This window comes from Ammospiza caudacuta, chromosome 36 (assembly GCF_027887145.1).
Source record: "Ammospiza caudacuta isolate bAmmCau1 chromosome 36, bAmmCau1.pri, whole genome shotgun sequence".
In the NCBI taxonomy this organism is placed as follows: Eukaryota; Metazoa; Chordata; class Aves; order Passeriformes; family Passerellidae; genus Ammospiza; species Ammospiza caudacuta.
The window spans coordinates 105,504-118,393 of record NC_080628.1 but is presented as its reverse complement, the minus strand read 5'-3'; the positions used below and the strand labels follow the sequence as shown (position 1 = coordinate 118,393).

The following is a 12,890-nucleotide window of genomic DNA, read 5'->3' as shown; positions in this document are numbered from 1 at the left end:
GAATGGTTTTTTTGTGAGGGTTATCTTAGCAAGGCGCTCACTGGGGGACCCATCTGTTTCTGCTCATGTGCTTCCAAGGGTGACGTTTGCTAGCAGGGCCAAAAACCCCCCGGGAAACTGCATGTGAGCACAGTTCTCATGTGTAACCCATTGTAACTACATTTCCTCCTGTCTGTGATCTGCAGAACTCATCTGATAGGGAGTTTCTTTCCCAGTACTTTGGGTGAGTAGACTCACTAAATCCTGCTTCCTCTGTTTCTGCACTAGGGTTCATCCAGCACTGAGTACTGTGGGAATGTGTAAAATCAGAGGGGTTTGGGAAAGCTGCAAAAGGCAGCCCTCAGAGACAGCAGAACTGTGATCAGAGCTGAGCAGCAGCCATGAGATTGGTCAGCAGAAAAACTATTTAAACTGTGGAAAAGCAAGAACAAATGGAACAATGGTCTGTGTATTAACACTTGCCTAGAATAACTCCCTAAGCTACAGAAAGTTTATCTAGCAAGATATTAGGAAGTTCTAGGCTTAATACTGGAGCTCTGTGCATTGTGTTTAAGGCTCACAAGCAGGTATTGTATTTGAAATAAGCAAGCATTGTTTAACCAAAGGTACCTGTGCTTACAGTGGTTGGATAGAGCTACTGTCAATGTGCTTTTGCTTTGTGTGATTGGGCAAAAAACCGATAAAGTGAGTTGTGACATTGAGTTCTTGGTCTGCTGCCTGGGATGTGAGCTGGTGGCATCTTCCCATTGCCGTAACCATGGAATGAGGCTGATGCTGGAAAATCAAACGGCTCAAGGCAGTTCCCAGCAGCCCTGCCCTGTTTGATTTGTGCACAGACCCCTGCCAGTGTCAAGTACTTGGCACAGAGCTATGGTGAGAGGCACTGTGAAACTCCTGATCTCCTGCCTTCCTGCTTCCTCCCCATTTCCCTGATCCCTGAAAGCGTTTAGCCATGACAGCACTTCACTTTAGCCATGACAGCACTGCACTTCATGTCCTAACAAGTGTTGGTTGCACAGAGGTAGTGCTGAAACTGTTGATGGTGTTGTTATTAGATGACCCCTGACACCAACTAACTGAGAAACTGGACACCATGAATTTCCCATTTCTCCTGAAATCACTTTCTTTCAGAAACCGCTGCACAGTCTTCCACACAACGCATTACTTAAAGGCAGAGATGAGAATTCAGGGAGTGGGGTCTGACTTCCAGCTGAGGTAATTGTGCAAGGCTACTGCCAGGGAAGAAGGGAGGCAATCCTCACTGGATTGAAGGCTGCCTCACAGTGAGCAACCCCTGAACCTGGAGAGAACATCTGAGTGCTTGTTAGGCTGCTGAGAGTTGGGTCTGACAGCTGCTCCTTGTGTGCATAAAGACACAGAAAGCACACAGTCCTGAGGAAGGGAAAGTTGGATGTTAATTGGCTCCGAGTGACTTCTGGTGCCAGGAATGCTCAGTATGGGATGATGCTGGGGATGTAAATGGCAGGAGAAAATTAATTGCATATTGTGAGTGAGGAAGGACTATGGTGCTCAGAAATGAGTTTAGCTTGTTTTGTTGGTTTTCTGGTAATTTTTCTACTTTGGGTTAATTTTGTGGTAGTGATTACGCCTAAATGTTTTTCTAAGTCTGAAATTAGTACTGTGGTTATCTGTTGAAAAAGTTCTTAGTCTCTTATCAGGTTGTTTTTGTATATATATATTTGTATATATTTATTTAAATTAAATAAATATAAGTAAAAAAATATGATACAGAAAATATATATCTATTATTATATTAGAAGGTATTCTCTCTAATATATATAATATCTATGAATAAAATATATAAAAATATCCATATAAATATCATTAAATTTTGAAAAATAAATTTACTTCCTAAATTTTAAATCTGGTTCAAATAAAGGGGTGTCCTTGGTTTTTATTTGGTTAGAGGCAGGAGTTTTATTTTAAATAATATAAGTAATATAGAAATGTGGATCTTAAGATAGAAATATATAATAAATATATAAAGAGAAATTGCTAAAGTATGAATATAAATTTATATATAAATATATGTAAGTAATATGAAGAGTTGTAGTATAGAATATAAATAACATTATATGGGAATATAAATATAAAAATACGTAAATATAGTTTAAAAGAAAGGGAATGTTTTGGCTTTTATTTAAGTAGAGGCAGGGGTTTTATTTTGAATATTATAAGTGTTAGAGAAGTAAAAATCTTGACGCAGAAATATTTAATCAATGCATAAAAATATGTATAAAATATATAAATAACTACTCGCATCAGATGTAATATAGAATATAAATTTATTTATAACTTGACATTGGTAAAGATAAATGTATAAGTAAGCAATAGACATTAATATACATTATAAATACAAATATGAATATAAAAATCAGACATAAGGATAAAACATATTTAAATATTTTTTAAAAGAAAGGGTTGGGGTCTTTTTTATTATTGGGTTAGAGGCAGGGTTTTTATTTTAAATAATATTAATGTAGATATTATTGTTATATATTTCTAAATATTGAGATATAAAATCAAGATATAAATATATATATATAAACACAAAATGTAAGTAAATATAAATAATAGGAAGAGATGTAATGGAGAATACAAATAAGAGTATACATTAGTATACATTTTAAATGTAAAAGTGAATATGAACCTGAAAAACAGAATTTTAAAAAATATTTAAATACAGTTGAGAAGACTGAGGTTCTTTTTGGCTTTAATGTGGGTAGAGGCAGGGGTTTTATTTTAAATAATGTAAGTGTTACAGATGTAAAAATCCTAACACAGAAAGATATAATAAATATATAAAGATATGAATAAAAGTATATAAAAATATAAGTAATAGGAACACATGTAACATAGAATATAAATTTATAAATAAATCGCTAAATATAAATGCAAAATCGATCATACATCAGTAAACATTTTAAATATAAATTTGAAAAATGTTTTTTTAAAAAAATTAAATACAGTTGAGATGAAAGGGGGTTTTATTTGCCATGTATGGGGTAGAGGCAGGGGTTTTATTTTGAGTACTGTGAGTGTTACAGAAGTAAAAATCCTAACAGAAATATATACTTACTATGTAAAAATATGTATAAACATATAAAAATAAATTTAAGTTTTAGGGATATATGCAATATGGAATAGAAATGTATTCATAAAAACAAATGTATAAATGGACAGTGTACATCAATATACATTGTAAATAGAAATGTGAATATTAATATGAAAAAAATATTTTTTTAAATATTTAATTTTTTTTTAAAAGAAATTGTTGAGGTTTTGTTTTGTTTTGTTCTATTAGATTAGAGGCAGAAGTTTTTTTTTTCCTCTTCCCGGTTGTTTTGGGGCATTTATTTCAGAGCAGTTTTTGGCGGGGATCGCCCCTGTTCTTTTTTGCCGTCTTCGCTGCCCGCAGCCCCGAGGCGCGCTGCGCCCCCGGCTGGGGCGGGCGGCAGTGCTGCCGCCTTGTGGGCAGAGCGCGGTACTGCAGCCCTGCACCGAGAGGCCGCCACCTTGGGAGTGGCGCGTCGCGGATGTCGCGGACTTTTGGTTGACCTTCTCAACAGGGCGGCGAAAAGGGCGGGGAAGTGGAGGACCGGGGTGGGTGTCAGTGGACTGCCTGCATGGAATACCGACCCCGGCGCGGCCCCGGTGGTATTTTCTGTGACGTTTCAAGTGTACCCGACACATGCTGTGGTCTCAGCGGCGCCGCGGGCGGGCGTATTTCGGCGGGTTTGTGACAGGCATGTGGGGAAACGCCTCGCTGTGCCGGGGTCCTCTGACAGCCGCTTTCCCGCCCTGAGGGAGCCGAGCCGGGCCGAATAGTTCCGAAGAGCCGAAGAGCCGAGTGTGGGCGAAAACAGCCGAGTTTCCCCGAAGAGCCGAGTGTGGGCGAAAACAGCCGAGTTTCCCCGAAGAGCCGAGTGTGACCGAAAATAGCCGAGTTTCACCGAAGAGCCGAGTGTGGCCGAACACAGCCGACTTGAGACGAAGAGCCGAGTGTAGCCGAACACAGCCGACTTGAGACGAAGAGCCGATGATAGCCGAGTGTAACCGATAGCCGACTGTAGCCGACATTGGCCGCATTTAGACAAAGAGCCGAATATGACCGACTTTAGCCCAACCGGGCCGAGTTCAGCCGAAGAGCCGGAAAAGCCGAATTTAGACGAAAAGCCGAACCGAAACGATTTTAGACCTAAGCCGAACCAAGCCTAATTTAGCCGAGTTTATTTAAACAGAACCGAACGACGCCGCAGCACTCTGCCTGCAGAGCGCCGGTGCAGACGGCAGGGGGCGGTGTATAAAGCGAGTATAAAATATCAACTGTATATAAGAAGGAATAAAAAGCTCTGTGTCATGTGCAGCAGTAGAAAATTTCAGGCTCCCAGGGAATAAATAGTTTTCTTTCAATCATTATAGTTTTGGGGTTTTTTTTTACTCCCAGGTAGCCTGAAAGTTACTACTGCTGCTTTTTGATTCTAAAGCTAGGAAGGAAAACCAAGATTACAAATACAAGAAAAAGAAAGGGAAAGGGAAGGGGAAAAAAAGGAAAGGAAAGGAAAGAAAGCAGGAGAGCAGAAGGGAAGGGAAGGGAAAGGGGTGAAAAACAGCGTTAAAAAAAGAAAAAGAGTTGGAGGGGAAAAGAGAGGGCATTCGGGAGGAGCGGTCCTGCCTCAGGTCCTTCCCCGCCCTGGGGCGAAGGACCCGTTTGATGCCCGGGAGGGACTGCAGCTCCCGGTGGCGGGGGACGGAGCCGTGGCTGTCAGCCCGAGACTCCAACTCCCGGCAGGCCCTGCTGCCGGCGCGGCGTGTGACGCAACGGCTATCGCGGCACATGAGTGGCTACCAGCCCGAGACTCCAACTCCCGGCAGGCCCTGCTGCCGGCGCGACGTGTGCCGCAACGGCCGACGCTGCCCGGCATTTTTCTCTAAATCGGCAGTAAATACAGCTGAGTAAAATTAGCTTGGTTTTCTTCCTTCTTTTTTAACTGAATTGTTTTTATTAAAAATACTATTTGAATATGTAGAAAAAGTGGGGATGTCCTGTAATATATCCTAGCTTTTCTTGTTTATAGGGTGCTCAGAAAACATGCGTCCCTTAGAGTCCCTCAGAAAGGTTCTCAGTGCGATCTCTACCAAGGTATGTATTTACTAATAAGTGATCCCTTTAGATATTTGCCTGTGTACCTTTTCCTGTAATTCAGAGCTTGCGTTCTGTGGGTTTTATGATAAACCTGTAAAATATGTAAGAATGCTTTTGCAAGTCTGAATCGTTGAAGGCAGCAGTAAGTGGATTTAGAGCCTGTTCTTGACCAGACAACGGGAAAAAGTGTGACTTTGATGCTGAACTTGTTTTTTTCATTTTTCATTTGACTTGTCTGGAATGATTTAGGAATAGAGAGAGCTAGAAAAAGAGAGAAATAGAATTGATTATGGAGCACTCCTCAAATGCTCACCACGATTCAGTGTAGAGCCGAAGTGAAGGGTGATGGAACAGAGCTCTGTGCTTTAGAAGGAAATAAATTTAAACCTGACCTCCGCACAGAGTCTCACTAACTTCTTTTGTTTTAAAATACAAAATATTATTAGGAAGTGTTGGAAGTTAGTGTTTTGGGAAAGAAACGGCAGTTCCACAGAACATTCCATTTAACAGAGGCTCTGGGAACGATTCATGTTGTAACTGCTGTCACTGCAATCAGTTGGTGGTTCAGCCTTGAAATGTGCACTTGCCCTTCTATAAAGCACTGTTTTGTTTGCCTTTCAGTGCTATGAGTCTTGATAAATTGGAGAAGAGCCCAAGAGAAATTTTTCATCCCTTGATATAAAAGGTAGGAAGTGACTTTTTTTGGTTTGGTTCTTTTTCTTTATTATTTCCTGGAAATAAAAGTAATTAAGTATAGGTACTACTGGTTTGTTTCTTCCAGTAGCAGATGATAACAATAGCAGTAGTAATAGTAAAAATAATAATAGAAATAATAATAATAGCAATGTAATACTACCTAAACTGTCTTTATCCATTGAACTGGCCATTTCAAATCAAAACTTCTAAACACAAATCAAACCATCATCCTCGTAGAATCTTTCACAGCAGTGGGCTATAGATCCTGGTTTTGTTGACAGGATTTATTGGTTCTGGAATAGCAAGAGGGAAGTACAAGCCTAACTACTTCTAGCTCACAGACCCATCCAGTGAATACTGCTTTGTGTTTTGGTGGGCTTGTGATGACTTTGAAATCAATTGCTCATTCCAGTAAAAAAAATTAATGTTTTTTTGAACCTGACAGCAGAAATAACTTTAGGCACCAACTTAATAATAACAGATCACCAATTTAAGTTCATAATTTTATGCTGTACTATCAAAGTTTAAAGGTAAATTTTTACTTATTAGGAGATGGTATAAAGTGTATGTTCCAATGTGTTGGATGTATGCAAAGGTACATACGTACCCGAAAGTCCTTAGAGGAAACAAATTTTTACGTCTGCTGTTTGATTGTTTATCATACAATATTTGGTTTTATTTCCCAGGGATCGGTGAATTTTAACTTTGGAGTCCTCTGTGCTAAGGATGCTCAGCCTACAGATGATGAAATGTTCAGTAATGGTGAGTTTTTCACCTTCTCTTTAATTGCTATGCTGATCTGAATAAGAAAAAAACAAAAGCAAGAGAAAAAAAAAGGATGGTTTATTATTTTTTACGCTGTTATGTTTGTTTCCTCAGTATTTGCTGCAGCTCTGCGAACCCAAGCTTTGGGTTCCTTCTGTCCCACTGGGAGTTGCCCAGTTTGGTTGCATCTGGTGAAATTCACCCTGAGACCCTTACAGAACTAGCTCAAACTGCGTGAGAGCCATTTGCAGTTCTCTCCAGACACCTGGAGAATGGGTGATGTTTCTGAGGGTCTGGCAAGTATACTTGTATCAAAACTCAGTCTGTGAAATTTCTGGGGAAAACCCTTCTGTGTCCTGAAGGGTTCAAACTCTGGTGAGGATCCAGTTATCAGGTGCTCACCTGGATGGTTCCAGCTCTTAAAGTGAACACTTGTACTCTTACCCTGTAGTTTACATCTATTGTATTTTTGTTATTTTGCAAGATTTTACGGCTTTGCAAAATATTGTGCATTTCACTCTTTGGAACCTCTCAGATCGTTCTTTGGTGCAGCACCACCTCATGGGACACTTGGCTGCCGTCCTGAAGGGGTTGGTCGCTAGAATTGTAAATCCTGGAGAGTTTGTAAGTCTTCTGTCCCCAGGGAGGTACCATGCTTTGTTTACTTTTGTTCTGTTTGTAAGGCGCTGCTTCTCATTGGAAGTATGAATTTCAAACTACCCTGTTCTTATTTTAACTGTTTTCCTGGTTCTCTCCCTACGGCAGGGAAAGACTCTCGTATCCTTGTCGTCGGGCTCGGTGCTGTCCAAGAAGATGCAGAGACTAAAAAAATCATAAGAAGCAAAATATGACTGCAGGGAAAACAAGCTGGAGAGAACAAAAGGTGATATTGTTATCCTTACCCTGTATTAGAAACATCCGCTGTGCTTTGATGCTGGCAGCTGCCAGGGGCTTGTTAGCTCTTTGTAGGCAGGTGTAGGTGTTCACTTGTAGGTTTTTTCTCTGGACAAGTCAATTCAAACTTTGCTAAGCTTATATTTGCAAATTACTCTCTAGCACAGTCCAGCATGACATTTTTGAATGTTGTAAAAATACCATGTTACTTGGAAATTGCTAATGATGAGAAGCTTTAGGGAAAAATAAGATGTCAGGGTTGGGAGATGTGAGAAGAATTTTGAGGGGATGTTAGACTGAAATAAAGCACACTTGAAGCTGGACTGGCACGCTGGCAGATCCCCTATTAAACAGTAGTGCTGAGATTAGCCTGGGGGTTGCCCATTGTTTCTGTAGAAATAAATGTTTTCTGGTCTTCAGAGGTAAGCTGCTTTGAAAAGCTGGAAGGCACAGCATAGTGACAATCCGTGTGCTTCGCATTAAAAATAGATTTCAGAAGGGTCCTAGGCTTTTGTCTTTTCCTAGAAGTCGATGTAATCCTATTGAGGAGTTTTTAATTCTGTGCTGCCATGTCATCGATCAGGGCCCTGTCGTACTAATCATCATACAGATGCAAAACAAAAAATCAGACCCTGTCCCGACCACTTAGAGCCCAGAACACGATTTCCTCAGGCTGCCATTTGTGTGCCATCGGTACTCACCGTGGAAGCGAGCTGGGGATTGTTGCACCCGTTGGGAACAAACCGCTTCTCGTCACACAGAAATGGAATTGGGACGACGCCTCAGCCAGCCTCTCTCTCCTGAATCTGCAGCAGAGCAGTTCCAGTCCATGCGGGCAATCCAGTTCCTGACGATCTGAGCGCACGGAGCAGCGCTCAGCTGCTGTGGGGGGCTCAGGGAGGGCAGAGTGTGCATTGTCATCTTCCTGAACCTACAGACGCGAATCAAAGTGAGAAGCCACAGGGTGGAAATCAGTCGCATATATGCTAAATAAAACTTGCAGGTTTTTTTTAAGAATTGTTTTTGCTTGTTCTTTGTTGTGCTTCTGTGCTTAGAAAACCTCCCTTTACAATCAGTTCAATTCATCAATTGAACCTTTGTTTGCAGACTCTCACTGAGCAGAATTTGTTGCAGACTCAGTGCACGCTGTGCAGGCCTCCCGGGAGTGTGAGGAGCTCATGTGTGCTACTTTTTGCTTTAGGACGCTCTGAGGTATTTATTCCTTTTGGGATACATGATGAGAATTCCCAAGAGAGGTAGTTATAAGGTATGACATCGGGAAAAAGCCTGTGTGGTTGGAATGTTGTTGCTGTCAAAAGTTAATTTTTTCTTAGCCAGTAGTTAGCTTTTTGCTTTATTTTTGTGGTATCAATATTTTATTGTTTAAAAAATTCCTTCAAAATAACTTCAGTGGTCGCCCACCAGTACCTTGTTCAGATTTGCCTATTTGCTTGTAGCTGAAATGTTCACATCTTGTTTATCATTCTATTTAAGAAACTGCTGCCCAGCCAACTAATAACTGAATATCCATCTGTCTAGGACACGGGGAGAGGATTTAGGTAATGTCTTTATTTCCAGAAAAAAGTTCCAGTGTAGTTTCTAAATAGAGGAGAAGGGGGTGAAGACTCGGGGCTCTGATGCCGTTGGGGCACCCCAAGGTCCCCAGGAGAGGGGGCCCCACTGCGGTGCAGGAGCAGGTGTGTTCTCATGTAATATTGAACAAATTATAAATATAAATATGAAAATTATAAACATGAAAATATTTTTAAAATACTTAAATAAAGCGGGTTTTCTTTATTGGTCAATAGGCAGTGTTTTGATTGTAAAAATTATAAATGCAAATAATATAAAGGTAGAAATCTAAGTTTAGAAATATATAATAAATACATACAGATAAATATAAAAATTTAAAATATCAGAAAAAATTAGTTGTAGCAGTAGATATTATACATAATTTAAATAATAATTTAAATCTATTTTAAAATTTTATATATATAATATATCATTATTAATGTAATACATCCAAAGAAACGATAAATTAAAATATGAATGTATAATTATACAAAGTATAAATAAAAAATATTTCAGTATCCTTTAAAAGAAGGGTTTTTTTATTTATTTGGTTAGAGACGGGGTTTTTATTTGGAATAATGGAAGTATTATAGAAGTATAAAATTAAATATAGAAATATACAGTCAATATAGAAAGATATTTGTAAAAACACGAGCGAACGACGCCTCCTTCGGCCGAACCAAGGCGAGACCGGCGGAACCTGACGGCCTCGAGCGAACCGAGGCCAGGCTTGCGAGGCTGCCTGAACGGAGCCGAGCTCAGCCGAACCGAGCCCGCTGCTCTCGTGCGCGCTAATTAGCGCGAGTGCGGTCACTGCCCAATGAGCTCCTGTGCCACGCCGCGCTCCCGATCGTGTCCGTGCGATGGCCGGGCCGCCCGCGGGACGCGGCAGCAGGAGAGCCCCGAGCCGGGCGAGTTTAACGTGAGGCGGCGCCGCTTGCCCGCCGTCAGGGAGCCGAGCCGAGGCGAGCTCAGCCGAACGCGGAGAGAGCGGCTCCGAGTTGGGCCGAAGCGAGCCGAGCCGCGCCGAGGGCAGAGAGCGGCTCCGAGTTCGGCCGAAGAGAGCCGAGGCGCGCCGAGCGCACTGATCGGCTCCGAGTTCGGCCGAGGCGAGCCGAGCCGCGCCGGGCGCACTGATCGGCTCCGAGTTCGGCCGAAGCGAGCCGAGCCGCGCCGGGCGCAGAGAGCGGCTCCGAGTTCGGCCGAAGCGAGCCGAGCCGCGCCGGGCGCACAGAGAGGCTCCGAGTTCGGCCGAAGCGAGCCGAGCCGCGCCGAGCGCAGAGAGCGGCTCCGAGTTCGGCCGAAGCGAGCCGAGCCGCGCCGGGCGCAGAGAGCGGCTCCGAGTTCGACCGAAGCGAGCCGAGCCGCGCCGAGCGCAGAGAGCGGCTCCGAGTTCGGCCGAAGCGAGCCGAGGCGCGCCGGGCGCACTGATCGGCTCCGAGTTCGGCCGAAGCGAGCCGAGCCGCGCCGGGCGCACTGATCGGCTCCGAGTTCGGCCGAAGCGAGCCGAGCCGCGCCGAGCGCAGAGAGCGGCTCCGAGTTCGGCCGAAGCGAGCCGAGGCGCGCCGGGCGCACAGAGCGGCTCCGAGTTCGGCCGAAGAGCGCCGAGGCGAGCCGGGCGCAGAGAGCGGCTCCGAGTTCGGCCGAAGCGAGGCGATCCGTGCCGAAGGGTCGAGTCCAGCCGAATGCAGATGACAATGGCCGAGTTTAGCCGATTACAGCCGCATTTAGCCGAGCAGCTGTGAGCCTTGCACGCTTGAGGTGAGCGTGCATCGTTGCCGGCCTGGGATTGAGTGAAATGCACTAAGGAAACCAGCTCTGGGGAGGGAGGCAGGGAAATCCTCTCTTAACGTTTACCAATTCGTCCGTCAAACTCATCACGGCAGGACAGAGTGAAGACTGAAAGTGTAAGAAGATGTGGAGGGAAACAGAGAATCTGGCAGGAGCATCGAACGCACAAGTGCACGAATTTTGCTTTTTGCTTGGATGTAAACTCAGAAGTTGTAAGGAATTTGGGAAGGAGAAGGGACATTTCAGAAGGAGAAGAAGTTGTTGTTGGAGTCCTGGCAAAAGCTTTAAAAAAAAAAAAAAAGTGGTTTCTTTTTTCTTCACTATTATATTCTTTGGTGGTATATGGTGTGCTGTTTTATTTCTTGGTGTTATTAGCTCTGTGTAAATTGTTTATTGAGTCAAGCTAACTTTGCATGGGTTGTTTTGTATTTGAGGTAGGATCAATTTCAAGAGGTTTCTTTCACAGACTTCTGATAGGTATTACTGGGATTTTGGTTTTGTTTACTGTATGCATAAACATAGAGATTTGGTAGGGCCAGCTGGGCTGCTGGAGTTTTGGGTGTGAATTTATTAGATGGCTTTTGGTAAACACAGAATAATTATGTAAGGTAACAGCAAATTACCCAATTACCCAATTGATCTAGCTATGTAACCTTACCACAAAGTTTTATATCTTGCCAGTTTTCTGTTCTTCTGCTCCAAGTAGTTGTTGCAAAAAAAGAAAGCACTGTTACTTTTCTGAAAAGTTTTCTTCTATAACAAGCCCTTTACAGCCCTTGAATGTGAGTCAGAGGAGCCAAACAGCTGCAGCTGCTCTGAGGGCTTGGTGGGATTTGCCCCCTCCCTTTTCCTGGGTGGCATGGGAACGAGAGGCGGGCACAATCAGGGGTATATTAACCCCAGCCGTGGCTGAGGGGCTTCATTCCCTCTCTGGGATGTGCTGGGTTAAGAGCTCTCCTCATTTCAGTGAAGAGGCTTTTTCAGCCGGTCTCAGCATCTTTTCAGCAGGTGTTTCTGGGCATCTAAAGCACAGAGGCTTGGAAGATTCTGTGAAGAAAACAGCATGGAATACAGGGAGTATTTAGGTTTGTGATTTTGGGTTTTGTGTTTAGGAGTGGTAAGGTGCTTTTGTAATTTTTAGTTTTGCTCTGGTTGTTTTTTTGGCTGGATTTCTTTTGGTGGAATTCTTGGTTTTTTTTGGTTTTCATTTTGGGGTTTTTAGTTGATTTTTGTGGGGGTTTTGGATTTTTTGATGTTTTCTGTGGTTTTTTTGTTTCTGTGGGGAGTTAGGTGTTTTGGGATTTATTGTTTGTGTGGGTTTTGTTTGGTTGGTTTTTTTTCTTTGTTTGTTTTTGGGATTGGTTTTGTTGGGTTTTTTTTGTTTTGTTTTTTTTTTTAATTGAGGAGTGCAACTCCCTGAAATTCCAAGCTGTGTCAAGCACAACATTTTATTCAGCAGATTGATCATGTCACAAGAGGGATCCGCCCAAGGTCCAAGATGATGTTTGAGATTGAGGCTTCAGGTGAGTTGAGGATTGTGATTGGGAGAGGGAGGGTGAGCAGTTAGGAGTTCTTGGGAGGGAGTTTGCAGGCAGCAGGGTGAGAAAGGGTCTTTATTTGTTTATTTGAGGCCTCCCCCACACAAGGCTTCTCAGAAGCCTAGCAGAGGCATTCCCATGTCTTACAGCACACAAGGTCATCCACTGCACTCAGGGGAATGCCATTTAACTTTGCCTTTCTCTAACCCAGGTGCCACTCCTAATGAAGGCCTTGGAATCATGATGAAGCTGGAGCCTGAAGGAGCCAGGCACACTCAGGAGAGGGCAAGTAGCTGCCTTGGTGGGATTTGGCCCACATAACTCTGGACTCATACTTTGGTTTTGGTTTTCTTTATTGTAGCTCACCGAGAGGCTCACAGGCCATCACGAGGCCCTCCGAGGCAGACTCATTTCAGGTGCAGCGTGGATTCCCATCACCGATCATCCAAAAGATAAGTCGAGGGCCT

At 43.1% G+C, this 12,890-nt stretch overlaps 2 long non-coding RNA genes across 2 annotated transcripts; both read left to right on the top strand.

The window, feature by feature from the left end:
- The first annotated feature begins 4,970 nt into the window (after nt 1-4,970).
- Nucleotides 4,971-6,626, top strand: LOC131570616 (uncharacterized). Its single transcript, XR_009275895.1, has 3 exons — nt 4,971-5,164; nt 5,789-5,852; nt 6,550-6,626. It is a non-coding gene; the product is annotated as an uncharacterized LOC131570616 (long non-coding RNA).
- Nucleotides 6,627-6,880: 254 nt separating this feature from the next.
- Nucleotides 6,881-8,539, top strand: LOC131570615 (uncharacterized). The gene is made up of 2 exons (XR_009275894.1): nt 6,881-7,511; nt 8,106-8,539. It is a non-coding gene; the product is annotated as an uncharacterized LOC131570615 (long non-coding RNA).
- Nucleotides 8,540-12,890: the final 4,351 nt, after the last annotated feature.